Here is a 27,272-nt window from a genome sequence, read left to right as displayed (position 1 = left end):
GCGAGTCTGACTTCTCCACTCAGGACCAGGGTAATGATGTAATCAGCATTAAGTGAGACAGAGTGGTCTGGCAAACATGCCAAGAATGCGGGCTGGGGGGGCCTGGGTTATTCCAGGTTGCCATGGTTTTTAGCCAAAAGTAATAGAGCCAGGCAGGGAAAGGAGGCAGCCTTATGCCTCCAGGATGTCAGTGCATACTCTGAGGTCCAGGACAAAGGAGTCTTGTTTGTTCCCTTACCATGTTGGCGAATGAGCACAGCTAGGCATAGCGTATAGTGTTCAAAGGCACAGGATCTGGAATTGGATAGCCTGGCGTTCAAATCCTGGCTCCTCGATTTACTTGCTGTGTGATTTTGGGCAAGTAACTTAATCTCTTGGTGCCACACAGTGTTCATCTATAGGCTAATCAGAGCACCTAACTGATAGGGTGATTGTGAGAATTAAATAAGATCTAGTCTGAGAGATGCTTAATCTAATGCCTGGTACAGAGTCAAAGCTCAATCTTTACCTATTCTTTTTCATAACAAAGTATGTACTGGGGAGAAACCAGAAAGACTAAAAGAAGTAGGAGAGTAGTCAACACTGATTTTGTATGTATCATAAAAATGTATTGAATGAATGAATGGGGAAGATGTGAAGACTAAAAATAGAGTCTGGGCCAGGCACAGTGACTCACAACTGTAATCCCAGCACTTTGGGAGGCCAAGGTGGGAGAACCATTTGAGGTCAAGAGTTTGAGACCAGCCTGGGCAACATAGTGAGACCCTATCTCTACAAAAAATACAAAAAAATTAGCCAGGTTTGGTGGTGCTCACCTGTAGTCCCACTACTTGGGAGGCTAAGACAGGAGGGTTGATTGAGCCCAGAAGTTGGAGGTTATAATGAGCTGTGATTGCACCACTGCACTCCAGCCTGGGTGACAGAGAAAGACCCTCCCTTTAAAAAAAAAAAAGAATAGTTTGTTCCATCAGTCTCAGAGAAGAAGCAGATGAAGTCATCTGGAATACTTTCACCAAGGAAATGTTTGGTTTGAGTTGGGTCAGGATGAAGTGAGAAATTTTGAGCCCCCAAACTACCACCAGGAAAAAGGAGACACTCGTGTGACATAGATTTTCTTTTCTTTTTTTCTTTCTTTTTTTTTTTTTTTTTTTTTTGAGACAGAGTCTCACTCTGTCACCAGGCTGGAATGCAGTGGTGTGACCTCAGCTCACTGCAACGTCCGCCTCCCTAGTTCAAGTGATTCTCCTGCCTCAGCCTCCCGAGTAGCTGGGATTACAGGCACACGCCACCACGCCCAGCTAATTTTTGTATTTTTAGTAGAGACAGGGTTTCACCATATTGGCCAGGATGGTCTCAATCTCTTGACCTCGTGATCCACTCACCTTGGCCTCCCAAAGTGCTGGGATTACAGGCGTGAGCCACCGTGCCCGGCCACGTGACATAGATTTTCAAATAAATGTTCACACGTGGAGACAATACCTTTGGTTTTTTTTATTTTTTATTTTATTTATTTATTTATTTATTTATTTATTTATTTATTTATTTTGAGATAGAGTCTCACTCTGTTACCAGGCTGGAGTGCAGTGGCACAATCTCAGCTCACTGCAACCTCCGCCTCCCAGGCTCAAATGATTCTCCTGCCTCAGCCTCCCGAGTAGCTGGGACTACAGGTGCCTGCCACCACGCCCAGCTAATTTTTTGTATTTTTAGTAGAGACGGGGTTTCACCATGTTGGCCAGGATGGTCTCGATCTCTTGACCTAGTGATCCACCAGCCTCGGTCTCCCAAAGTGGTGGGATTACAGGCGTGAGCCACCGTGCCCGACCAATACCTTTGTTTTTAAAAAGCAGCAATTGTCACATTATAAAACATGACTCCAGAAAGGGCTGTGCCATTTACTGTCTGACCTAAGGCAAGTTGTTAAACTTCCTCACGCCTTTCCTCATCCATAATCATACAGGGAATAATAATCATACCAACTTCACAAGGTTGTAATGGAGATGGAATCAATTAATCCGCATCAAAGTCTTAGAAAAGTGGCAGGCACAGTGTTACCTCTGTTTATCCTAGACCACAAAAGCCACCTCTGTGTGTCGTGCCAGTGTCACCAACTCACCCACGATCTACCACTTCATAAGAGCCGCCTTTAATATTCCACATATCTTCTTCTGATCTTTCCCCATGCAGATATAGTCATAAAAACATTTATTTATTTCTCAGAGAAAGGCTTCCTCTGTAATAGTTTCTTATGACCTGCCTTTTCACCTAGCAAATTATGGCAAAGCGCTTCCCACTTGTCTGTCTCCAACACCTTCAGGGATCATGGTCACCCTCTCTGAGGATTCACTTTGGGTCTCAGTAGGGGTAGCCCGTGTTTCGGCAGATGCTTTCCATGTCTCAGCTGCTGCTTCTCACTCTCCCAGCCGTGCCTGCTTGCATGCCTGCTGCTCCCTTGCTGGCTCTGCAGGTCTGCAACCTCTCGGTGTAGGGCAGCTGCAACATGCTAACTCCCACAGAGGGCTCAATCAGGGAAGTTTTACTTTCTTCTATTGCTTATCTCTCAATTTTCCAAAATAGCACCAACCAAGACTGTGCATGCTTAACAGACTTTCCCAAAGGGTTAAGAGTAGCTGGGCGTGGTGGCTCACGCCTGTAATCCCAGCACTTTGGGACGCCAAGGCAGGCGGATCACCTGAGGTCGGGAGTTTGAGACCAGCCTAACCAACATGGTGAAACTCCGTCTTTACTAAAAATACAAAATTAGCTGGGTGTGGTGGTGCATGCCTGTAATCCCAGCTACTCGGGAGGCTGAGGCAGGAGAATTGCTTGAGCCGACGAGGTGGAGGTTGCAATGAGCTGAGATTGCGCCATTGCACTCCAGCCTGGGCAATAAGAGCAAAACTCCATCTCAAAAAAAAAAAAAAAAAAAGAAAAGAAAAGAAAAAAAAGGGGTGCCCCATGGCTTACACCTGTAATTCCAGCACTTTGAGGGGTGGAGGCAGGAGGATTGCTTGTGTCCAGGCACTCGAGATGAACCTAGACAACATGGCAAAAAAACATAAGAAAAATAAAACCTTAAAATTTGTTAACTGCTTGTTGAATCCAAGTGGGTGAAAAAAGTATGCCCTTCCTAGGAAGTCATCTCATTGGCATACCCCAGCCTCATTCCTGCTTCCCAATTTTGGGGAACTTTCTCCTACTCTCCCTCTGCCACATCCACACCATTACTCAGGCAAACTGGCAGCCCTCAGGAACAATTCAACCATCACAGGTAATTTGGTCAACGAGGTGCTTCAAAAAGATGTTTTCTTTTGAATGAGTTGTCATCATTTGAAAACCAGATTTTATGTATAAACCTAGATTTCCAGCTTCTGTTAAATGATGAAAAGCTCTGGCACATTCCTGTATGGCAGCAATTTAGAGGCTGAGCAGCTCTTGCTCCACATAGATGGGACATGTGTCCACCAGGTGGCCTTGGGCTCCACTGGTCTCTGGCATATGGCACTGGGTGGTATCACTTGTTTTTCTACCTGCCTGGCTCCTGTAGAAATTTTTCTTAATTTTTTTAGTTTTTTGGAGACCAAGTCTTGCTTTGTCACCCCGTCTGGAGTGCGGTGGCACGATCTCAGCTCCCTGCAACCTCCACCTCCCGGGTTTGAGCGATTCTCCTGCCTCGCCTCGGCCTCCTGAGTAGCTAGGATTACAGGCGCCTGCCACCATGTCCAGCGAATTTTTTTTTTTTTTTTTTTTAGTAGAGACAGGGTTTCACCATGTTGGCCAGATTGGTCTTGAACTCCTGACCTCAAGTGATCTGCTCGCTTCGGCCTCCCAAAGTGCTGGTATTACAGGTGTGAGCCACCATACCCGGCCTCCTATAGGAATTTGAGTACATGCTTTCAGCTCCTCACATTCACGGAGAACCTGCCTTTCAATCCTCCTCTCCACCCAGATGGCTGCCATCCTCTGGATGAGCTTATGCCCATGAGGGCTATCCATAACCCACCTGAAGCCAAGGCCAGCTGGGTGAAAGCAACCTAGTCTGGGGTGGTGTCCAAGAAGGAGGGTGCTGGGGAGGAGGACTCACTTGAGAGAATCTGAAGATGTCGTACTGGGATGGAAAGGTGGAATCATTGTGGGGCCCAGTCAAAGCCATTACTTGAAAGGGAAATAAAAAGCATGCAGGAAATCTGAGGAAGGAGGCAAGCAAAGGTGAAGCTGGTGAAATCGATGGCTGGGAGAGTTCGTGGAGACAGGATTTGGGGCAGGCTATGGCTCAGGTCATCTATGTCTTATTCCTAGGACAAGGCTTTTGAGGTTTTACCCACCATATGTGAACATCAAAAATCAAACTCCAATCTCGAGGCTTCAGACCACAGATGTGTAGCCTTTCTGCTTTCTTGTTGAGAATTTGAACCACATCTACTAACCCCCTTTGCTTCATGAACTATCTTCCTGCTCAGCCTGGATTCCACTGGTTATCGGTTTGCACTTGTGTGCTCTGCTCCTTCACAGAGTTCCCTTCCAACACCTGCCTCCAAACCTTCAACCTTCACTCACACGATAACTGCCTTTTCACCTAACACTTGGTCACCAAGCACAGTGGAGCCAACCAATGCCTCCCCCCATGCCCAGCATCACTAAGTCTGCTCCTGCACTGAGATTGGGATCTTAAACTGCTCCCTTGACCCTGCCTCTGATACAGGAGCTAGAAAGAAATTATTTAGGCAGATAGTAAGGGCAATAGAGCCTTCAGCAAGGTTTCCCTCCTAACAAAAAGCAGCTTCCAAATCATTTCCTTTTTAACAAAGAGCAGCCTGAAAAATCAAGCTTCGGAATAGATAAGCAAGCTGGAAGCTTGCACGGGTGAATGCTGGCAGCTGTGCCAATAGAAAAGGGCTACCTGACATGGAGTCTCCATCTTCCCTTTTCTTTGTCACCACATGTACAGTAAAGAGGCAGGCAACATGGTGCCGGCCAGGTACAGAACCTGTCTGCATAATAAAAGATTAGGGTGGGCAGCCAGCTTTTTCACCTGCTATGCAAACGGCACAACTAGTCCTAACCAGTTCTTCCCGTGCTATGCAAATAGCACACCTGGTCTGACCAATCTTTCACGCTCTATGTAAATCAGGCACTGCCTCCTCAAGCTTATCTGTAAAATTTCCTGCATTTCACCATGGAACTGGCAACCCATTTTTTCTGGGACCCCTCTCTGCAGAGTGCTCTTCTCTTTCTTTCTCCTATTAAACTTCCGCTCTTAACCTCACTCTGGTGTGTCTGCATCCTAGTTTTCCATGACCGTGGGACAATGAACCTTGGGCATTACCCCAGACAAGTGATGCCGCTTCACCTCCACCTTGTCTACAACTACATTCATCTCATTTCTGTCCCTCTTATCTCAGAAGGTTCTTGCTTCTGTTCCCAGGATCTCATCTTCTCTTATCTCTCCTAGGACTTTGCTCTTTCAATAATCCTTTCTGTCTCCTACATTTTCAACTTTACCCTCTCTCCTGGGTCCTGCCCAGACCATAAACATATCCACATTTCTCTCATCTTTGAAGAAAAGTGCCCAAGAACTTCGGTGGAAATGACCACAAAATGATAACATTCAGGGTTCTAAGGAAGGAAGGAGAGAAATCAGCAAGATAAAGAAAAATGGGCTGCAGGAAAGTAGACTTTCATGAACTCAGGGTTTTGGCAAGAAAAAGCCAATGGGAACGAAATCTGAGGGACAAAGGATCCGAGTGAACAGGATGCCCTTTTCACATCCTATGCTAAATTTGTCATGCTACCCTTCTCGTGTACAGGGCGGTGTCGCTCACATGGAATGTTTCTTCCAAATCCCACTGCGGTCCAGTGAGTTAGGCAGGGGTGAGATTGGGTGGGTGAGCAGGGGCTTCGGGGACTCCAGGAGGAGCTGGCACTGAGCTAGGGGGTGCCCGACAGGCACCTCAAGAAAGAAGGGAAAAGATATCCCCAGTGGCTGTGGCCAGCGGGGGAACCAGAGAACGGACAGAGTCTCAAGGTGCCTGCAGGAGAGATCATTTGCGTGGGAAAAGTGCAGCTGAAACAGGTTTCCTTAGACCTGGGAGTGCCTGTAGACAGAAATAAACTTATCTTTATGCATAGGGATCATTGAAAGAAGAAAATGATGGTATTAGCAAAAAGTTTGTGAGACAACAAGGAAAAAAAGCCAGTCTTCAGTTTGTAAGATCAAAAGAGAGGACCTCGGGAGCCAGTCTTCTCCAGGAAATGTTGAGACAAAAGCACAGACATTTTATGAAAAGAAGTCCAGGACCATCTGAACAGAGCAGAAATCCCTCTTGATGAAGCTCTGGAGGTGAGGCCAGTAGGCTTACCACTACTTACAGGCCTTTCCCTGCTATTTACCAACTGAGTGATCTAGAGCCTCCTGATACCTTTTTGTTGTTGTTGTTGTTTGTCTGCTTTTTGAGACAGGGTCTCATTTTGCTACCCAGGCTGGAGTGCAGTGGCATGCTGCAGCCTTGAACTCCTGGGCTCAAGCAATCCTCCTGCCTCGGCCTCCCAGATTGCTGGGATTATAGGCGTGCACCACCATGCCTGGCCTACACGTTGGTTTTCTTCACCTCCATAATCCACCAGCCAGGCTCTCTTGCAGGCATAACAGGAATCAAATGTGACAGCACATGGGAAAGTGCTTTGGGAATGGCAAAGCCTTAAGCAGCTGTAAGCCACTGACACTGACAATGGTGGGAACTGGTAAAGAACATTCTAACAGCCTCTGCACTCAGCTCAAAAGGGCCATGTGGGACTAGACAGGAAGATGGTGAGTCCGCCCAGCAGGGTGAAGCTCTGAAGGCTAGGGGAAAACAAGGAACAGTTTTTTAAAGCTGCACAAGGGAACTACCATCTGCATTAATAACATGAACCCGGATTTTTCTTTCTTTTCTATTTGTACAAATTTGTGGGGTGCATGTGCAATATTATTTACATGCATAGATTGCGTAGTGGTCAAGTCAGGGCTTTTAGTGTATCCATCACCTGATAAATGCAGATTTTTCAAGGTGGACCTTGTCAGGGGATTCTCCACTGGGGATTTCCTTCTTGGTCACCTCAGAGGACCAGGGTTAGATTTTATTTACAGAAGACTGCAGAGTTCTTACAAGATGAAATCTCCATCTCATCAACAGGGAAAAGATGACTCAAGTAATTACAAATCTACTGTGCATATAGAGAAAAGGCTGCATTTGATGATGGAGAGAGCACAGGCATGACATCCTAGCTGACCTAGGTTCATATATGCCCTTTGGTAGCTATGTGGTGCTGAATTCATAGCTCATCCACTCTCTGCCTATCAAATGGGGGCAATATCAAAGGAGGCTGATCTCAAAGGATGAAGCTGCAGAGCACAGACAGGGCTCCTCAGTATCATACATGCCAAGTCCAACAGTTCCTGGGATGCTGGGTAGTGAAGAATGAAGCTCTGTGATGAGCAAATTTTCTTGAACCAATTTAATTTCTGTCTGGAGAAACAAGACCAGAGGGAGATCATGCATCTGGGATGGTGGTTCTCAACTGGGGGTGATTTTCTCCCCCAGGGGACATATGGCAATGTCTAGAGACATTTTTGTGACAACTTGGGGGTGGTTGCTACTGGCATCTAGTGGATAAAGTCCACAGATGCTGCTAAACATCCTACAATGTGCGGGACCGCCTTCTACAATCAAGAATTATCTGGCTCTAAATTTCAGTAGTGTCAGGGCTAAGAAACCCTGGTTTGGCCTAAAGCAGAGTTTTTGTTGTTCTTCCCTGATATGGTTTGGCTGTGTCCCCACCCAAATCTCAGCTTGAATTGTAGCTCCCATAATTCCCACAACAGGGACCCAGTGCGAGATAATTGAATCATGGGGCTGGTTTCCCCCATACTGTTCTCATGGTAGTGAATAAGTCTCATGAGATCTGATGATTGTATAAGGGGTTTCCCTTTTCCCTTGGGGCTCTTATTCTCTCTTGTCTGCTGCCATGTTAAGACATGCCTTTTGGCTGGGTGCAGTGGCTCAGGCCTGTAATCCTAGTACTTTGGGAGGCTGAGGCAGGCTGATTGCCTGAGGTTAGGAGTTCGCAACCAGCCTGGCTAATATGGTGAAACTGCGTCGCTATTAAAAATACAAAAATTAGCCAGGTGTGGTGGCGCATGCCTGTAATCCCAGCTACTTGGGAGGCTGAAGCAGGAGAATCGCTTCAACCTGGGAGGCAGAGGTTGCTGTGAGCCAAGATCGTGCCATTGCACTCCAGACTGTGCGATAAAGCGAGACTCCGTTTCAAAAAAAAGACGTGTCTTCTGCCTTCCGCCACGATTGTGAGGCCTCCCCAGCCACGTGGAACTGTGAGTCCACTAAACCTCTTTTTCTTTATAAATTACCCTGTCTCAGGTATGTCTTTATCAGCAGCATGAAAACAGACTAATACATTCCCACAGTATCTGTCAATAAGCCAAGTGGACCCAACTGCATATGTGGAGTTGTTCATGCTCTGAAGCAGTCGGTAAGGAGAAATATTCATTGGTGAGTCAGATGTTAGCTTAGGGGTGTTAACAATCCCTGTCTCAGGCTGGAGTAATTCATTCAGAATATGTTTATTGGTCACAGAGGACACCAAGTTGGGAGGACTTGTTAGCACACTGGAGGAAGGAAATCATGTCCTAAGTTACCTCGACAAACAAGAGAAGTGGTTTTCTAAGAGTAGAATGAAATTCTTTTTGGGGAAAAACTGGTTGAGACGTTAGGGTCATAGGAATGACCTGATGGCCACCAGAGACTAAAACATAAATATGGCCCGTGGTCTAGACAGTGAGAGACAAAGGTTGAGACTGAACCTTTCAGTATTCCTCAGACCCAACGAGGCCGTTTTAAAGTCTTCAGTGTAAGGCCCTGCATTTTAAGAAGAGACATGGAGAAATCCACAGAAAAGCCAGAACAATCTCTGGAAAATAAAAAGATCTTCCGAAAACAGACAAAAGAGTTTGAGTTATTTAACGTGGAAAAGAGGTTAAGTGTGCCTTGATTTGAGCATGAGAAACATTATCACAAAGAGAAAAATGGCCAGCTGTTTTCCATCTCCACGGAGGAGCAAATTATAGGAAATAGGCTGTGATTGCAGCACAAGGGTGGTTATGAATAAGAAAGCATTCCTAATTGGAACCTGGAACAGACTTCAGAGGAAGATGGTTCAGTTCCCTTTACTCAAGTTTGCTTTTTAGCAACTTTCGTGTATTTTTATACATGAAGTGTTGACCTGACCACAGACAGGAGACTGGACATGATAACTTCCTGCGCCCCTAGTTTTATTGTTCTTTCTGCCTATGTCTTCACAAGGCCCAATTAACTAGCTGATGAGTGAAAAATTCAGTTGTTTTGCTGTATGGCCTTATACAAGGCAATTTTCTAACAACTCATTTGATAGATTTTCATCTATTCGTTTATTAAATTGACTAGTTGTTTTAGGGTCATTTTGACACAGGCTATAATTTTATAACATTCATTTTACTCACAGAACTTGGACATGAACCTATAAACTATATTATGCTTGTGGGTCATCAAGTAGACCTTGTATTGATCTTAATATTAAATAGCTCAGTTTTATAAGCCAGTAGATTCTTGGATGCTGATACCAGTATGCACTTGATATGGTTTGGCTCTGTGTCCCTGTCCAAATCTCATGTTGAACTGTAATCCCCGGTGGTGCTGGGGAGGGTTCTGGTGGGAGATGATTGGATCATGGGAGCGGATTTCTCCCTTGCTGTACCCATGATGGTAAATGAGCTCTCACTATCTGGCTGTTTGAAAGTATTGGGGCTGGGCATGGTGGCTGGTGGCTCACACCTGTAATCCCAGCACTTTGGGAGGCCGAGGTGGGTGGATTCCTTGAGGCCAGGAGTTTGAGACAAGGCTAGTCAACATGGCGAAACCTCATCTCTACTAAAAATACAGAAGTTAGCCAGGCTTGGTGACGCATGCCTGTAGTCTCAGCTACTTGGGAGGCAGAAGCAGGAGAATCGTTTGAACCCTGGAGGTGGAGGTTGCAGTGAGCCGAGATTATGCCACTGCACTCCAGCCTGGGCAACAGAGGGAGACCCCGTCTCAAAAAAAAAAAAAAAAAAAAGAAAAGAAAAGAAAAAAGAAACGGCCGGGCGCGGTGGCTCACGCTTGTAATCCCAGCACTTTGGGAGGCCGAGGTGGGCGGATCACGAGGTCAGGAGATCGAGACCACGGTGAAACCCCGTCTCTACTAAAAATACAAAAAATTAGCCGGGCGTGGTGGCGGGCGCCTGTAGTCCCAGCTACTCGGAGAGGCTGAGGCAGAAGAATGGCATGAACCTGGGAGGCGGAGCTTGCAGTGAGCCGAGATTGCGACACTGCACTCCGGCCTGGACAACAGAGCGAGACTCTGTCTCAAAAAAAAAAAAAAAAAGAAAAAGAAAAAGGAAAAAGAAAGTGTGCAGCACTTCCCCCTTTGCTCTCTCTCTCTCTCCTGACATGTGAAGATCTGCCTGCTTCCACTTTGCCTTCCACCATGATTCTAAGTTTCCTGAGGCCTCCACAGAAGCAGAAGCCTGGACAGCCTGCAGAACTGTGAGCTGATTAAACCTCTTTTCTTTATAAATTACCCAGTCTCAGGTAGTTCTTTATAGCAGTGCAAGAATTGACGGATACTCACTCTGATGTAATCTGAACCAGTCATTCAGATCTGAGTAAAAAAAGTGAAGAAATAGTTCCAGGCCTTTGGGAGGCCGAGGCGGGTGGATCACGAGGTCAGGAGATCCAGACCATCCTGGCTAACATGGTGAAACCCCATCTCTACCAAAAATACAAAAAATTAGACAGGCGTCGCGGTGGGCGCCTGTAGTCCCAGCTACTTAGGAGGCTGAGGCAGGAGAATGGCATGAACCCAGGAGGTGGAGCTTGCAGTGAGCCAAGGTTGCACCACTGCACTCCAGCCTGGGCGACAGGGTGAGACTCCATCTCAAAAAAAAAAAGAAATAGTTCCAGGCTTTCAGTTTGCTCCAAGAGTGTGCTCTTTGTATCAAGAATATATTATCGTATTAATGTTGAAGCCAAACATCTGAGTTTGAATGTGGCAGGTGGGGGGTTGCAAAAGAAGATGTGATCCTGCTGTTTCTAGCATTGTACAGAAATCAATCTATTCCATATTCAAGCGAATTTGCTGAATTGCTGATCAAAAAGGACTAAATCCATTAAAACCTTATGTCCTATGCTGCAGGGGCATTAACCTTGTGTGCTTCCTAGGATTCTCTTGTGCATCGATTTTAACTTTTTTATGTGGACACCCTAAGTGGGAACTGGAGCATAGATTGGCATCATCATCCATTAAATGTTTAGCTTCTTTGTTAAACAGTGTTCCCCTGCAAATGTTCACATTGTAAACACCAATAACCACTAGATCCCTTGTGTTCTTAAAAGGCATAGAAAATTATAAAATTTTTTATTTGAATACAAAATGGCTCACATTCAAAGAGCAATAAGCCTTATCAAGGCAGAATTCTACAGAAGGTCTTTTTACTTGATTTTGTCCCAGTAGCAGTAGAACAGGTTATCCCCTAACAGCTGATCTCCATTTCTTCGTTTAATAACATAGCCTCTGAGTCTTAGCCAGATCCATGACTGTTCCACTAAAGACTATTTTCTAGCCTCCCTTGCACTTGGTTGAGGTTAGAAATACATTCGAACTGATGTAGGCACACGTGATCTGGGAAAAAGTGAGAAGTACCACTTCTGGTCCATGACCTTAAAGGAAAAGGATAATACCCTCATTTCTTCCTTCTCCCCTTTCTGCAGGCTGGGATACAGCTATGATGGCAGGACCTGGAGCAGCAATCTTCAACCATGAGGTGGAAGACTTCTGTTGAGGATAATGGAAAATCAAGGTGGAAGAAATTTGAATTTCCATGATTGTGGAGCCCCCGCATTAGCCTTGGACTGTTGATGCTCTGAATTACAGGACAGAAGATAAACTTCCACTTGTTTAAGCTACTGTTATTCTGACCTTTCTAACAGTAGCCAAACTAGTATACTAACTAATATCCTAACCCTTTGGGCACTAAAACCTTAACTTTAGTAATTCGCATGTTCTTTTTTTAAATTTTTTTAAAAATACATTTTTTGTAGAGATGGGGGTTCTTGCCATGTTGCCCAGGCTGGTCTTTAACTCTGGGCTCAAGTCATCCTCCCACCTCAGCCTCCCAAAATACTGGGACTACAGGCATGAGCCACTGTGCCTGGCCCTAATTTAGATGTTTTTTCATTCAGTAGAAAAAATATGTTGTTCCAGATAGATAGATAGACAGACAGACAGACAGACAGACAATACACACACTCATACAAACACTTGAGAGATATATTAACTAGGGACTTAGAGGATCACTGCAGAACTGCTTGTAAAGAACCCAACCCACACTCTGCAGCGTTAAGTATATACAACTCATTTTATTTATTTATTTATTTTTGAGACGGAGTCTTGCTCTGTCACCCAGGCTGGAGTGCAGTGGCGCAATCTTGGCTCACTGCCTTAGCCTCCTGAGTAGCTGGGACTACAGGCGCCCACCACCATGCCCGGCTAATTTTTTGTGTTTTTAGTAGAGATGGGGTTTCACCGTGTTAGCCAGGATGGTCTTTTTTTTTTATTTTTATTTTTTTATTTTTTGAGACGGAGTCTCGCTCTGTCGCCCAGGCTGGAGTGCAGTGGCGCAATCTCGGCTCACTGCAAGCTCCGCCTCCCGGGTTCACGCCATTCTCCTGCCTCAGCCTCTCCGAGTAGCTGGGACTACAGGCGCCCGCCACCACACCCGGCTAATTTTTTTTTGTATTTTTAGTAGAGACGGGGTTTCACCGTGGTCTCGATCTCCTGACCTCGTGATCCGCCCGCCTCGGCCTCCCAAAGTGCTGGGATTACAAGTGTGAGCCACCACGCCCGGCCTGCCAGGATGGTCTTGATCTCTTGACCTCGTGAGCTGCCTGCCTTGGCCTCCCAAAGTGCTGGGATTATAGGCGTCAGCCACCGCACCAGGCCCATTTTATTTTTTATATAGAATGTTCTAAAGGCTATAGAGTGAATGATAATGAACTCTAGTGAGGTGGCAAAGAGCACAAGTTCTGGAACCAGACAGACCAGCTCAATGACCAGGGGCAATTACTTAACCTCTGAGTGTCCAGGTTGCCCCATCTGTGCAAACCGGGGACCATGAGGATGACCTGAGATCATACAGGTAAGATGCTTAGAACCAGACATTAGTGCCTGGCACATACCAAGCACTGAATAAATATTAACTACTACTATTATTATTAGTTACATTAATTAGCCAGTAATGATGCTATAGAAATGTGGCTAATGGAATAATTCTAGACTTTTCTTGATCTATTTGTATGTATCAGACATGGTCTTATTCAAGACATCTAGTCAAAAATGTTTACTTCTGGCTGGGCATGATGGTTCATGCCTATAATCCCACACTTTGGGAGGCCAAGGCAGGAGGATCACTTGAGCCCAGGAGTTCAAGACCAGCCTGGGCAAAATAGCAAGACCCTGTCCCTGCAAAAACCAAAAGCATTAGCTGGGCATGGTGGTGTGCACTCGAAATCCCAGCTACTGAGAAGGCTGAGGCGAAAGGATCACTTGGCCCAGGAGTTTAAAGTTACAATGAGCTATGATTGCACCACTGCACTCCAGCCTGGGTGATCCAGCAAAGCCCTGGCTCTAAAATTAAAAACGGAAAAAAAAGGTCTACTCTTGCCTGCAATGCCTTATTAACGAATCCTAATCTTGGTTTATGTGCATCCTCCAGGTAGTATCTGAAATAGTACAACATCGTCTCTTTGTAAATTGATTTCCAAAGGAAGTTTGAACAATAGCAATAAAAGTTTAGATATAGTTGTCTCTCTCACTGGAGCCATCATCTCTGGCTTCTCCTTGCTGTGGACAAGGCTGTAATTTATCCTTCTCTCTGATGACCACAGTCATCTCTGCTCATGGCAGTGAGGGCTTGGAGAAGTGGATTTACTGAGCAGTGAATGAAGTTTAACCTTCACGGCCTTTCATTTGGTTGGACCCATTCTAAAGCTCCAAGCATTCCCTGCCAGGATTGCAAAGACCATGGAGCCAGTCCCGGGGCTGCAGGCAGGGTGGATAGGCTTTTTGCATCATAGGCACAGCCACCCAGTGCCCACCTGCTGTTGGTGGACCTCAAGGAGCATTCTAGTGCTATCTCTGACCCTAAGAAGGAAGGTTTGAACGAGATGCCGCTCTGTTCCCTGCTCAGAGGCTACTACAGCCAGGTTTCATGGCCACCCCAGGACTAGCAGGAACATGGAGTGGCAAGGAGCTGGCTGAGCTGGACTGGCTGCTGTCAAAGACACTGTTTGATTGGCCTGGTGTGGTGGCGCATGCTTGTAGCCCCCAGCTACTCTGGAGGCTGAGGCGGGAGGATCTCTTGAGCCCAGGAGTTTGAAGCTGCAGGGAGCTATGATCATGCCACTGTACTCCAGCCTGGGCCACAGAGCGAGACCCTGTTTCTAAACAAAATACACTGTCTGAGCAAGAAACCATAGAGGATGTTGGAGGAGGAGCATTGCCAACAAAGAATTCTGAAGCACAAAGAAACTTTTCTAAACTAACATTGGCCAGGCAAGGTGGCTCACGCCTGTAATCCCAGCACTTTGGGAGGCCAAGGCAGGTGGATCACCTGAGGTCAGGAGTTCAAGACCAGCCTGACCAACATGGTGAAACCCCGTCTGTACTAAAAATACAAAAAATCAGCCGGGCATGGTGGTGAGAACCTGTAATCTCAGCTATTCGGGAGGCTGAAGCAGGAGGATCACTTGAACACGGGGGGCAGAGGTTGCAGTGAGCCGAGATCGCACCATTGCACTCCAGCCTGGGCAACAAGAGCAAAACTCAGTCTCAAAAAAAAAAAGGAATAAAAATAATAAAAATAAAAAAATCAACATTAGGAGAAAAAAACATGCAAGAGGAAAGCCAGGATTATCTTTCTATTCTCTAAAATAACTATTTTACAATTGTTATGTGAACAGGTAAGACAGAATGCAGTCAAAATTGTAGGAAAATATAGTGTTCTTGAGGTGACTTAGGTAAGTTAACTAGCAGAGAAAATATTATGTTATTTTAATGGATTTTGTGGTGTTTGTGGTATTTGTCAGCTTTTTAAAAATTTGTCAATACTCATTTCATATCTAAGCTTGTACTTGTAATTTTGTACTCTTTTCCTTAATGAGCCTCTCTGAAATTGGGTAAGCTGTGACACCCACAACAGCTGAATTTTCCCCCAGGAGAGCGTTTACACCCACTTCAGTGAGAACGCTTTTTTGTTGGTGTTTTAGCTGAAGACTGACTGGCCATGTTGAGTGACACTTTCTGGGCAATGTCATTAATCGGCCCCCGGGAGCAGGAACTCCAGCATCCGTGGAGAATCAGTTGATGCACAGGTCTGGGTGCCTTGCACAAGGATTAGTGATTCATCTCCAGGGGGTAATGAAAGTGAATGTGGTGTTTCCTTTTGATTCCTTCCAGTTCGCTTTCCAAATATTATGAATGTGCAGTTACTTCCTAACGATAACTGAAAGGTCAAGAAAAGAGCTTTCACTTTTGGCCTTTCTGGCCTCAAAACCTCAGTTGGCTACAGTCTAGTTGCATTGGGTGCACTGACTGTGGTCTGGGAAAGTCACTGTCTCATCTCCTACATGCCCCTTTCATGCTTCTCTGCTCCACAACATGAGATGTTGGATGGAGTAAGGCAGTTCCATTTCTAAACCCAGCAAAGGAAATAGGCTGAATTTTAAAGGTGATCTTGGCTAGTGTTATCCCCTTCCCTTGGAAATGAAGCTGGAGGGGGTGGGGAGGAGGTGACGATGGGTCAAAGGTGGAGAGAAGGATGCAGTCTGCTTGTGGACCATGGCATGTCATTCCCCACTGCTGTGACCGAGTCCAAGACACAGAATCTCTCACGTGAACCTTTGTGATACTTAGAGTTCCCCAGACGAGGCTTGCCCTTACCCCCAGCCCAGTCTCCGTGGAAGGGCCAGAGCTGTTTTTTATAATAAGATCGTATTACGCTTCTGCTTAAAATCCTCCAGTGGCTGCCCATGGCAATGACAACAAAAGGCACACTCTATACTGTGGCCTAGGAGATCTCCCACAGTGTGGCCACTGCTTCTGCTTCTGCTGACCACACATCCCCCACAACCCAGTCCCAGGCCAGTCTGCGCTTTAGCCTCTCTCCCTCCCTCCCTCCCTCCCTTCCTTCTTTCTTTCTTTCCCTCCCCCTTTTGTCTCTCTGCCTTTCTCCCTTCCCTCTCCTCCCCTCCCCTCTCCTCCGCACCCCTCTTCTTCCATATTTTTCTTTATAACAGCTTTATTGAGATATCATTCACATACCATACCACCTATGTAAAGTATGCAATTCAATGATTTTTAGTATATTTAGAGTTGTGCAACCAGCACCACAATAAATTTTAGAACATTTTCATCACTCTGAAAAGAAACTCTGTACCCATTAACATCCCTCTTATTTACCCTATTTACCCAACCCTCCCCAACCCCAAGCCCTAGGTTACCACTCATCTATTTTCTGTATTTATAGATTTGCTTATTCGTATATTCCTTCTAAATGCGGTAATACCATATACAGGCTTTTGTGGCTGGCTTCTCTTACTTAGCATAGTATTTCTGAGGCTCATTCATATTGTAGCATATATCCGAATTTTATTCATCTTGCTGAATAATATTCCATTGTATAGGTATTCCACATTTTATTTATCCATTCATCAATTGCTGGACATTTGGATTTTTTCCATGTTTTGGCTATTATGAATGATGTTGCTATGAACATTTGTGTGTAAGTTTTTGTGTAGACATATGTCTTTAATTCTCTTAGGTAAACACCTAGGATTAGAACTGCTGGAGCTTGTGATAACTCTATGGTTAACATTCTGAGGACTGACAGACTCTTCCAGAGTGGCTGAACCATTTTACATTCCCACTAGCAATATGGAGTATCAGGGTTCCAACTTCTCTACACTCTCATCAATATTTGTCTTTTTAAAAATAGTCATTCTAGTGGGTGTGAAATGGTATGTCATTGTGGTTTTTATTTGAATTTCCCTCATGTTATGCATCTTTTGTTGTGCTTATTGGACATTTTGTATATCTTTCTCAAAATATTTGTTCAGATCCTTAATCCACTTTTTTTCTTCAACAGTCTTGCTCTGTGGCCAGGCTGGAGTGCAGTGGCACAATCTTGGCTCACTGCAACCTCTGCCTCCCGGGTTCAAGTGGTTCTCCTGCCTCAGCCTCCCAAGTAGCTGGGACTACAGCTGCCCACTACCACGCCCAGTTAATTTTTGTATTTTTAGTAGAGGTGGGGTTTCACCATGTTGGCCAGGCTGGTCTTGAACTCTTGACCTCAAGTGATCCACCTGGCTCGGCCTCCCAAAGTGCATGGATTACAGGCATGAGCCACCGCGCCCAGCCTATTGACCCATTTTTTAAATCGGGTTTTCTTTTTGTTGTTGAGTCATGAGAGTTCTTTATATATTGTGGAGACTAGACCCTTATCAGACATATGATTTGCAAGTATTTTCTCCCATTCTGTGGGTTGTCCTTTCACTTTTGATGGTGTCTGCTGATGCAAACATTTCTAATTTTTATTAAGTCCAATTATCCATTTTTTCTTCTGTTGTGTATGTTTTTGATGTCATCCTAAGAAAGCTTTGCTTAAACCAAGGTTATGGAAACTTACTCCTACATTTTCTTCTAAGAATTTTATAATTTTGGTTCTCACATGGAGGTTTATGATTTGTTTTGAGTTAATGTGTGAATATAAGGGTCCAACTTCATTCTTTCACATGTGGATATCCAATTGTCCCAGATCCTTTTGTGAAGGACTATTCTTTCCCCCATTGAATTGTCTTGGCATTCTTAGCCATGTCACTTTCTATTCCCCCATTTAAACAATGTAATAGATTATATTAGAATAGACAATATCAAAGTATAGTTAATCACGGACTCTGAAGCCAGACCTGCTGTACTGAACCTCCACAGTGTGACCACTTACTCTAGCTATGTGGCCTTTGGCAAATCACTTCTCTGTGCCTCAGTTTTTACACCTGAATAATATGTTCTTCATAGAGCTATTGTAAATATTAAATGGGTTAAAAAAATTAAATGGGTTGGTATATGTAAAGCACTTAAGATCAGGTGTGGTGGCTCATGCCTATAATCCCAGCACTTTGGGAGGCTGAGGCAGGGGGATCACTTGAGCTCAGGAGTTCAAAACCAGCCTGGACAACATGGCAAAACCCTATCTCTATAAAAAACACAAAAATTAGCCAGTCATGGTGGTATGCACCTGTAGTCTCAACTACTCAGGAGGCTGAGGTGGGAGGATTGCTTGAGCCCTGGAGTTGGGGGTTACATTGAGCCGAGATCATGCCCTGACACTCCAGCCTGAGCGATAGAGCCAAATCCTGTCTCAAAAATAAATAAAGCTAAAAAGCACTTAAAACAATGCCTGGCAGGTGATAAAGACCTTGTAAGTATTTCGCTATATAATTTCTGCAAAAAATTTTTGCTCACAGTTTCTGCCATTGTGAAGAAAATAATGTTTATGAATCTGAATCACAAGGTATGATTTGTTTCTTATTGACCATGTTTGTATCAGTAGATTGCTAAAATAATGCCACATAACAAACAATCATAAAAATCTTAGTGGCACACAGCATAAGGCATTTATTTCTCTTTTTTTTTGAGACAGATTCTTGCTCTGTCACTAGGCTGGAGTGCAGTGGCACGATCTCAGCTCACTGCAACCTCCGCCACCCGGGTTCAAGTGATTCTCCTGCCTCAGCCTCCCGAGTAGCTGAGACTACAGCTGCGAGCCACCATGCCCAGCTAATTTTTGTATTTTTAGTAGAGACGGGGTTTCACCATGTTGGCCAGGATGGTCTCCATCTCTTGACCTCATGATCCTCCCACCTCGGCCTCCCAAAGTGTGAGGCATTTATTTCCCATGAGTTTGGGGGTGGCTGGGCAGTTCTGCTGATCTCATCGGGGCTCACTCACTCCTCTGTGGATCAGCTGATAATCAGCTAATCTAGGCTGGGCTTGGCTGAGCAGGTCTGCTTCAAGCTTCAGGTCTTGCCAAGCTTGGCTCCTCATCACTGGACTTGGTTCTGCTCCACATGTCTTCTATTTGGGCCTAGTCTAAAGGGTAGTAGCTTCCTGGGGGAAGCTCTTCTTATCATGACATTAAAGGCACAAAAGGGCAAACTTAATCCTCTAAGCACATTTGAAGTCTCTGCTTGTCTTGTGTCTGCTAACATCCTATTGGCTGAATGACAAGGTCAAAGAAGTTCACTCCCACAGTCTTATTGATCAAAGCCAGTCACACGACTGAGCCCAACATCAGTTAGATACAAAACAACAATCTGTTGAGCAATAATCTAATAGTCCTAGTCAAAAGAGTTTGAGAAGTATCGCTCTAAAGCAGGAGTCAGCAAACTACTGCCTGCAGGGCAAATTGGACCCACCACTTTTTTTTTATATAAAGTTTTACTGAAACCCAGCCTTGCCCATTTATGTATGGCTGCTTTTGTGATACAATAGCAGGATTGAGTAGTTGCAATAGAGACCTTATGACCTGCAAAGCCTAAAATATTCATTATCTGGTCCTTTACAGGAAAAGTTTGCCCACCTCTGTTCTTTCTTTTTTGAGACGGAGTCTTGCTCTGTTGCCCAGGCTGGAGTGCAATGGCGTGATCTTGGCTCACTGCAACCTTCGTGCCTCACTGTTTCAAGCAATTCTCCTGCCTCAGCCTCCCCAGTAGCTGGGATTACAGGCGCCCACCACCACACCCAGCTAATTTTTGTGTTTTTAGGTTTTGTCATGTTGGCCAGGCTGGTCTCGAACTCCTGACCTCAGGTAATCCGCCTACCTAAGCCTCCCAAAGTGCTGGGATTACAGGCGCCCACCACCACACCCAGCTAATTTTTGTGTTTTTAGGTTTTGTCATGTTGGCCAGGCTGGTCTCGAACTCCTGACCTCAGGTAATCCGCCCACCTAAGCCTCCCAAAGTGCTGGGATTACAGACATGAACCACAGCGCCCGGCCCACCCCTGCTCTTAAGAAGGAAAAGTTTAGGAACTGATGAGAATTCAGCATCAAATCAAATCAAATAATCAAGGAGCTCCTTCTAAATGCCAGACACTGGTGAATGCTGCTTAATGACTATTCGATTTAATTTGATGCTCTACTCTCATCCCTGCAGAGAAATGAGTGCTTCCTAGTTTGCAATAATCACTTGTGTGGTAAGAGAGAGCCCCATTCTGGTCTGGCACTTGGGTCTGTATCAGAGCCTCGTCATTGTAATTCGTATGCTGACTTTCCTATTCTTGTCCTGTAAGGAGTTAAATATTGCGAGCTTTGGTTAAAAGACATGCTACTGGCCAGGCATGGTGGCTCATACCTGTAATCCCAACACTTTGGGAGGTTGAAGTGGATCACTTGAGCTCAGGAGTTCCAGACCAGCCTGGGCAACATGGCGAAACCCTGTCCCTATGAAAAAAAAAAAAAAAAAATTAACCGGGTATGGTTGCACATGCCTGTAGTCCCAGCTACTTGGGAGGCTGAGGTGGGAGGATCACTTGAGCCCAGGAAGTTGAGGCTGCAGTGAGAAAGCAGTGATTGTGCCACTGCACTTCAGCCCGAGCAACAGAGTGAGACCCTAACTCAAATGATAATAATAATAATAAGATATACTACCTTTGAAATAATGATGCTCAAAGTAAAAAAAAAAAAAAAACACTAAGAAAAATATACAGCCATCCAAATAAAACAAGATTTTTGAAACTTTATTGGACTACAACCCTCCAAAAACTATAATCTTAGGTTGAAATCCAATATAGAAAACTGATCTAAGTGGAGTTGCTAAGGTTCACTGGTAGATGGGAGGGGACTTGGGCTCAGGGCCACATCCATTGAGCAAGCTCCCCCATGCCACACTCATGGTCCTCTCAGAAGTCCCAGAAACTAGGACATGCCAGGGCTCCTCGGAAATTAATTTTGCCTTTGTGGATTTTCTAATGTCCAGAGGACAAGTTTGGCATACAAACAAACAAACAAAAAATTACTTTGCAACAACTTTTTTTCCCTAAGCAATATTTGACTTATTGGAGTAACAAATTTAGGATCCAAGGTTTTCCTTCAAGCTTTTAAGTCACTTTTATAAATTTTTTGGGCTATTTCTAGAGAAAATTTTACTAGCCTGTTTTATGGGAGGCTTTGCTTAAGGGCTGGTTCCACTCAGACTTAATGAAACAACTGTAAGGGTTTTAAACTGCATTTGTAAATTTATTTGATTTGTGTTTCAGTGATACCTAACAGTTACAGCCTCTACCATGGGCAGACGCTGTCCTAAACTGGCCAGGTGCGGTGGCTCACACCTGTAATCCCAGCACCCTGGGAGGCCGAGGTAGGCAGATTACCTGAAGTCAGGAGTTCAAGACCAGCCTGGCCAACATGGTAAAACCCCGTCTCTACTAAAAATACAAAAATTAGCCAGGCGTGGTGGCGTGGCCTGTAGTCCCAGCTACTCGGGAGGCTGAGGCAGGAGAATTGCTTGAATCTGGGAGGTGGAGTTTGCAGTGAGCCGAGATCACACCACTGCAGCCTGGGTGACAGAGCTAGACTCCATCTAAAAAAAAAAAAATTTACACCATTAACTCCTTTAATTCTCATATCAATTCTAGCGAATATCTTATTATTATAATCTCCGTTTCATATACAGGGAAACTGAGGTATACAGAATAATTCTCACAGTTGTATAGCTAATAATATGTGGACTACTTTTTGAACTAGCTGTCATCGAAAAGCAAATCAAATATATTAGATTTATAAACACAGTTAAAAACCCTTCAAGTTGTTTAATTAACTAAGTCTGAGTGGAACCAACCCTTAAGCCAAGCCTCCAATAAAACAGATTGTGCCCCAGATTCCAGGTTTTCGTGCTTACCTTTTACATTAAGAAGCTGACTACAAATTAACTAAAAACAAAAACCCTGACTCCTTAGTCATTTTTGTAAAACTAATATTATACTTATAAATATAGCATAAAAGGTTCAAATTATTTTATATATTCCAAAACTTACTTTTTAATTTGTGTGTGTGTGTGTGTGTGTATTTCTGCTGTTTAATATTTTTTATAGAGACAGGGTCTTGCTATGTTGCTCAGGCTGGTCTCCAACTCCTGGCCTCAGGTAATCCTCCCAGCTTGACCTCCCGAAGTATTGGGTTTATAGGCATGAGCCACCCCACTTGGCCTACAGATTCTTTTGTAATTCTCTTACAGAAATTTCTTGACCAGGCGCGGTGGCTCATGCCTGTAATCCCAGCACTTTGGGAGGTCGAGGCAGGTGGATCACAGGTCAGGAGATCAAGACCATCCTGGCTAACACAGTGAAACCCCGTCTCTACTAAAAATACAAAAAAAAAATTAGCCAGGCGTGGTGGCGGGCACCTGTAGTCCTAGCTACTCAGGAGGCTGAGGCAGGAGAATGGCGTGAACCTGGGAGGTGGAGCTTGCAGTGAGCTGAGATCACGCCACTGCACTCCAGCCTGGGTGACAGAGTAAGACTCCATCTCAAAAAAAAAAAAAAAAAACCCTCAATATAGCAAGTTGTTCTTCAATATGCCAAATTCATTTAAACATTTAAGTGCTTAAAATATCAAACATATGGATTATTTTCAAATTTTATGTATATTTTTAAAAGACTTAACACTATAGATTTGACATACTCCATCACCTTTATATTTAATTCTAAATCTTCGGCCATTATGGAAATTCCCATGTCCTCCCACGCTGGGAAGGAGTGTGTCGAGGGGAGTGAGCAATGGAGTTGGTGCTGCTGAATGTCTGATAAGAACTGAAAATTAACCACTGCATTTGGCCAAGTGGAGGTCATAGTGACCTTGACGAGCTATTGTTGATGGTTTGATGAAATGAAGGTGTAAATAAAAAGGATACATGAGAGAAGAGGAGGAGAGGATAAGGAGGCAAGTCTTTTTGCCATTAAAGGAGCTGGAAACTGGGACAATAGCTGGAGGGAGATGTGGGGTCAAAGAAGTTTTTTTATTTGTTTTGAGACAGTCTTGCTCTGTCACCCAGGCTGGAGTGCAGTGGTGCCAACTCAGCTCACTACAACCTCCACCTTCCAGGTTCCAGCAATTCTCCTGCCTCAGCCTCCCAAGTAGCTGGGATTACAGGCACCTGCCACTACACCAGGCTAATTTTTTGTATTTTTAGTAGAGATGGGGTTTCACTATGTTGGCCAGGCTGGTCTCAAACTCCCGATCTTGAGTGATCCACCAGCCTTCCTCCCAAAGTGCTGGGATTACAGGTGTGAGCCACTGCGCCTGGCCCCAAGGAAGATTTTTTTTTTAATGGAATTTATTGTAAATAAGTTGATAGGGTGGGAAAAGATGAATTCAGGAGAAAAGAGGCAAGTGACATTCCTGGGTAGGTAGAAGAGTTGGAATCTACTCTCCAAGTGAAGGAACGGACCTTGGAAAGGCACAGGAACCGTTGGACCGTGGTCACTGGAGGGAAAGTAGAATAGAAGGACACAGGAACTGCTAGATGTGCTGGAAGCAGGTGCAAGTTTTTTCTGATTGCTCCTGTTTTCTCCAGGAAATAGGAAGTGAGGTTCTCAGTGCAGCACATTGGGGAAGGATGTATTGATGGTTTGAGGAAAGGGAAAGCATGAGGTCATCCTTTGGGAAAGTGGGAGAGTAATAGGATCACGGAAATGTAATGGGATTATCCATTAGCCTGAAGGGCTGTTGGTATATGAAAACTACCTGAAGCCTTGGGACTGGATGAGAGCACTACGGAGTGACTTTGGACAGAGAAGACAGGGTTGAGGATGGAGCCTGGCTGGCAGAGCTCACCACAGAGCCAAAACGATTAGATCTGTGTGCAACATTATTTAACCCAGCAAACCACAGGGATTAAAGGGAATTCCACTTCTCCAAACTTAGTTAATAATTGATCAATCACTTACCAGTCGGATCCAGTTCAGTGGTTTACTTTCTGGACCAGGAAACGCTTTTGTGATACATTTTCCCCCACACAAATGGATGTCTGGTGCCTGCTGCCTTCCAAGAATATTACTTATATTTCCTGAAAGTCAGAGCGACAAGAGACTTCAAATGCTATTATCAGTTAGGGCTGCAAAAACAAACACAGCTGTAGGCTTTCAGAACCAATGAACACATCAGGTTTCATTAGAAACTGCAGAAGCCATGGCTTCTGGTGATAAGTATCACTGGGCAATATACTGAAATGTCAATACCTGCACAAGGGAGCTAATTAAAAATAGGCAAACCATTTGCTCATAAAGGTTCTGGTTTTTCCTTCTGATACCAAATGCTTCCCAGTTGCTTCCAGCAGACCTCTTTCTCAGGTCCATCATCCCACCCCATTCCAATCCTATCTGTGCAGATACTCAGTTCACTTCACCATCTTTTCTTGGTCAGAGGTCTCAGTCTAGACCAAGGTTTCTCAGTGTCAGCACTACTGACATTTTGGGCTGGATAATTCTTAGTTGTGGGGCTGTCCTGCGCATTGTACTGTAAGATATTTAGCAGCATCTCTGGCCTCTACCCACTAGATACCAGTAGCACTTCTCCCTCCCCAGGTTTGACAATCAGAAATGTTTCCTGACATTGCCAGATGTCCCAAGGGGCAAATTTGACCCTGATGGAGGGCCATTGGTCTAACTATTAGACTTAGAAACACTGGGACCCACAGGTACCCAAGTTACAGCTTCATATGGAATCTCCCATGGTAACCCTGACAGTATAAATTAAGTCTGGTAGACCAGGGCAGGAGATGACAACTTCAGAAGTGAGAAATCAGACACTTTGCTTCTGCATAGAATGTGCAGTTAGCTGGCTAATCCCATTTAAACAAAAAAAGGAGAAGAACTTGTCACATTTTCAACCTTCTCACCAATTGCTGTGAAGATTCGCAGGAGATGATAATTAGTTGCCAACAGCATGAAAGATAAAATGCATAGAATGTTAGAATTGGGAAAATGCACAGGGAAATATAAAGAAGGAAGGAAGGGAGGGAGAGAGGGAAGAAAAAAGGAAAGGAGGGAGGAAGAGAGGTATAGAAGGAGGGAGGAAAGGAAGGAAGGAAGAAAGAAGGGAGGGAGGGAGGGAGGGAGATCGAGGGAAGGAGAGAAAGAAATGGCACAGAACCCAAATGCAAAGTCAGAGTTCAACTATACCAAGTCTTAATCTATGATAGCAAAATGATGTCTGCATTCAAATCCAAGTTGTCGGGGCCAGGTGTGGTAGCTCATGCCTGTAATCCCAGCACTTTGGTAGGCCAAGGCAGGTGGCTCACTTGAAGTCAGGAGTTTGAGACCAGCCTGGTCAACATGGTGAAACCTGTCTCCACTAAAGATACAAAAATTAGCTGGGCAAGGTGGTACACGCCGGTAATCCCAGCTACTGGGGAGGCTGAGGCACGGGAATTGTTTGAACCCGAGAGGAGGAGGTTGCAGTGAGCTGAGATCACGCCACTGCACTAAAAAAAAAAAAAAAAAAAAAAAAAAAAATCTAAGTCATCCAACTCTCCATTGCCTACAGCCTGAAGTACAAACACCTTAGCCTGGCATCCCAGGCCCTCAACAATCTAACCCCCACAGACCTGCTCCCACTACTTACTTGAATCACCCTATTCCATCTGCTCCACTTACATCTCCGCCAACACCTCGATCATCACTATTCCTAAATCTTTACACATACACGTGCTCCATCCAACCTTGTTTGAAGGTTAAGAATTCCTTCAAATGCTTAACCTTTAAGACTGTCATCAGTTCCCACCTCCTTCATTCACTCACCCACTTTAGAATAATGAGGGGCTGAAGCCAGGGTAGATGATAACAGCTAACAGCTCTACAGCACTTAACCATGGACCGGACACTGCTCTAGGCAAGCTTCGTTTTGGATGTCAAAGGGGATTTTGTTTCCAGGGCTGCCCACTGTGCTACCCACGGCTACCCCCATGAAGCAGAAGCAGACCTACTGGGACCCGCCAGTGTCTGCCACTGTGATATTGGCAACCCTTAGTCTTCATTAGCAGAAGTGCAAGGCTGGAGAGCCCAGCCCAGGGAGAGGTGGGCAGAAAGTAGCCTCTGTGGCTGGGTGCGGTGGCTCACGCCTGTAATCCCAGCACTTTGGGAGGCTGAGATGGGCAGATCACCTGAGGTCAGGAGTTCGAGACCAGCCTGGCCAACATGGTGAAACCCTGTCTCCACTAAAAATACAAAAATGAGCCAGGTGTGATGGCGAGCACCTGTATTCCCAGCTACTCGGGAGGTTGAGGCAGGAGAATCACTGGAACCCAGGAGGCAGAGGTTGCAGTGAGCCGAGATTGCGCCATCACACTCCAGCCTGGGCGACAGAGTGAGACTCCAACTCGGAAAAAAAAAAAAAAAAAAAAAAAAAAAAAAAAAAAAAGGCCAGGCACAGTGGCTCACGCCTGTAATCCCAGCACTTTGGGAGGCTGAAGCGGGCGGATCACGAGATCAGGAGATCGAGACCATCCTGGCTAACACAGTGAAACCCCGTCTCTACTAAAAATACAAAAAAAAATTAGCCGGGCGTGGCAGCGTGCGCCCGTAGTCCCAGCTGCTGGGGAGGCTGAGGCAAGAGAATGACGTGAACCTGGGAGGCGGAGCTTGCAGTAAGCCGAGATAACGCTGTGTCCGGAATTGGCGGGTTCTTGGTCTCACTGACTTCAAGAATGAAGCCGTGGACCCTCGCAGTGAGTGTTACAGTTCTTAAAGGCGGCGTGTCCGGAGTTTGTTCCTTCTAATGTTTGGATGTGTTCGGAATTTTTTCCTTCTGGTGGGTTCGTGGTCTGGCTGGCTCAGGAGTGAAGCTGCAGACCTTCGCGGTGAGTGTTACAGCTCTTAAGGTGGCGCGTCTGGAGTTGTTCGTTCCTCCTGGTGGGTTCGTGGTCTGGCTGGCTCAGGAGTGAAGCTGCAGACCTTCGCGGTGAGTGTTACAGCTCTTAAGGTGACGCGTCTGGAGTTGTTCGTTCCTCCTGGTGGGCTCGTGGTCTCGCTGGCTTCAGGAGTGAAGCTGCAGACCTTGGCCATGAGTGTTACAGCTCATAAAGACAGCGTGGACC

This window comes from Symphalangus syndactylus, chromosome 13 (genome assembly GCF_028878055.3).
Source record: "Symphalangus syndactylus isolate Jambi chromosome 13, NHGRI_mSymSyn1-v2.1_pri, whole genome shotgun sequence".
NCBI lineage: Eukaryota > Metazoa > Chordata > Mammalia > Primates > Hylobatidae > Symphalangus > Symphalangus syndactylus.
The sequence above is the reverse complement of the archived record's forward strand: the minus strand, read 5'-3'. Positions refer to the sequence as shown.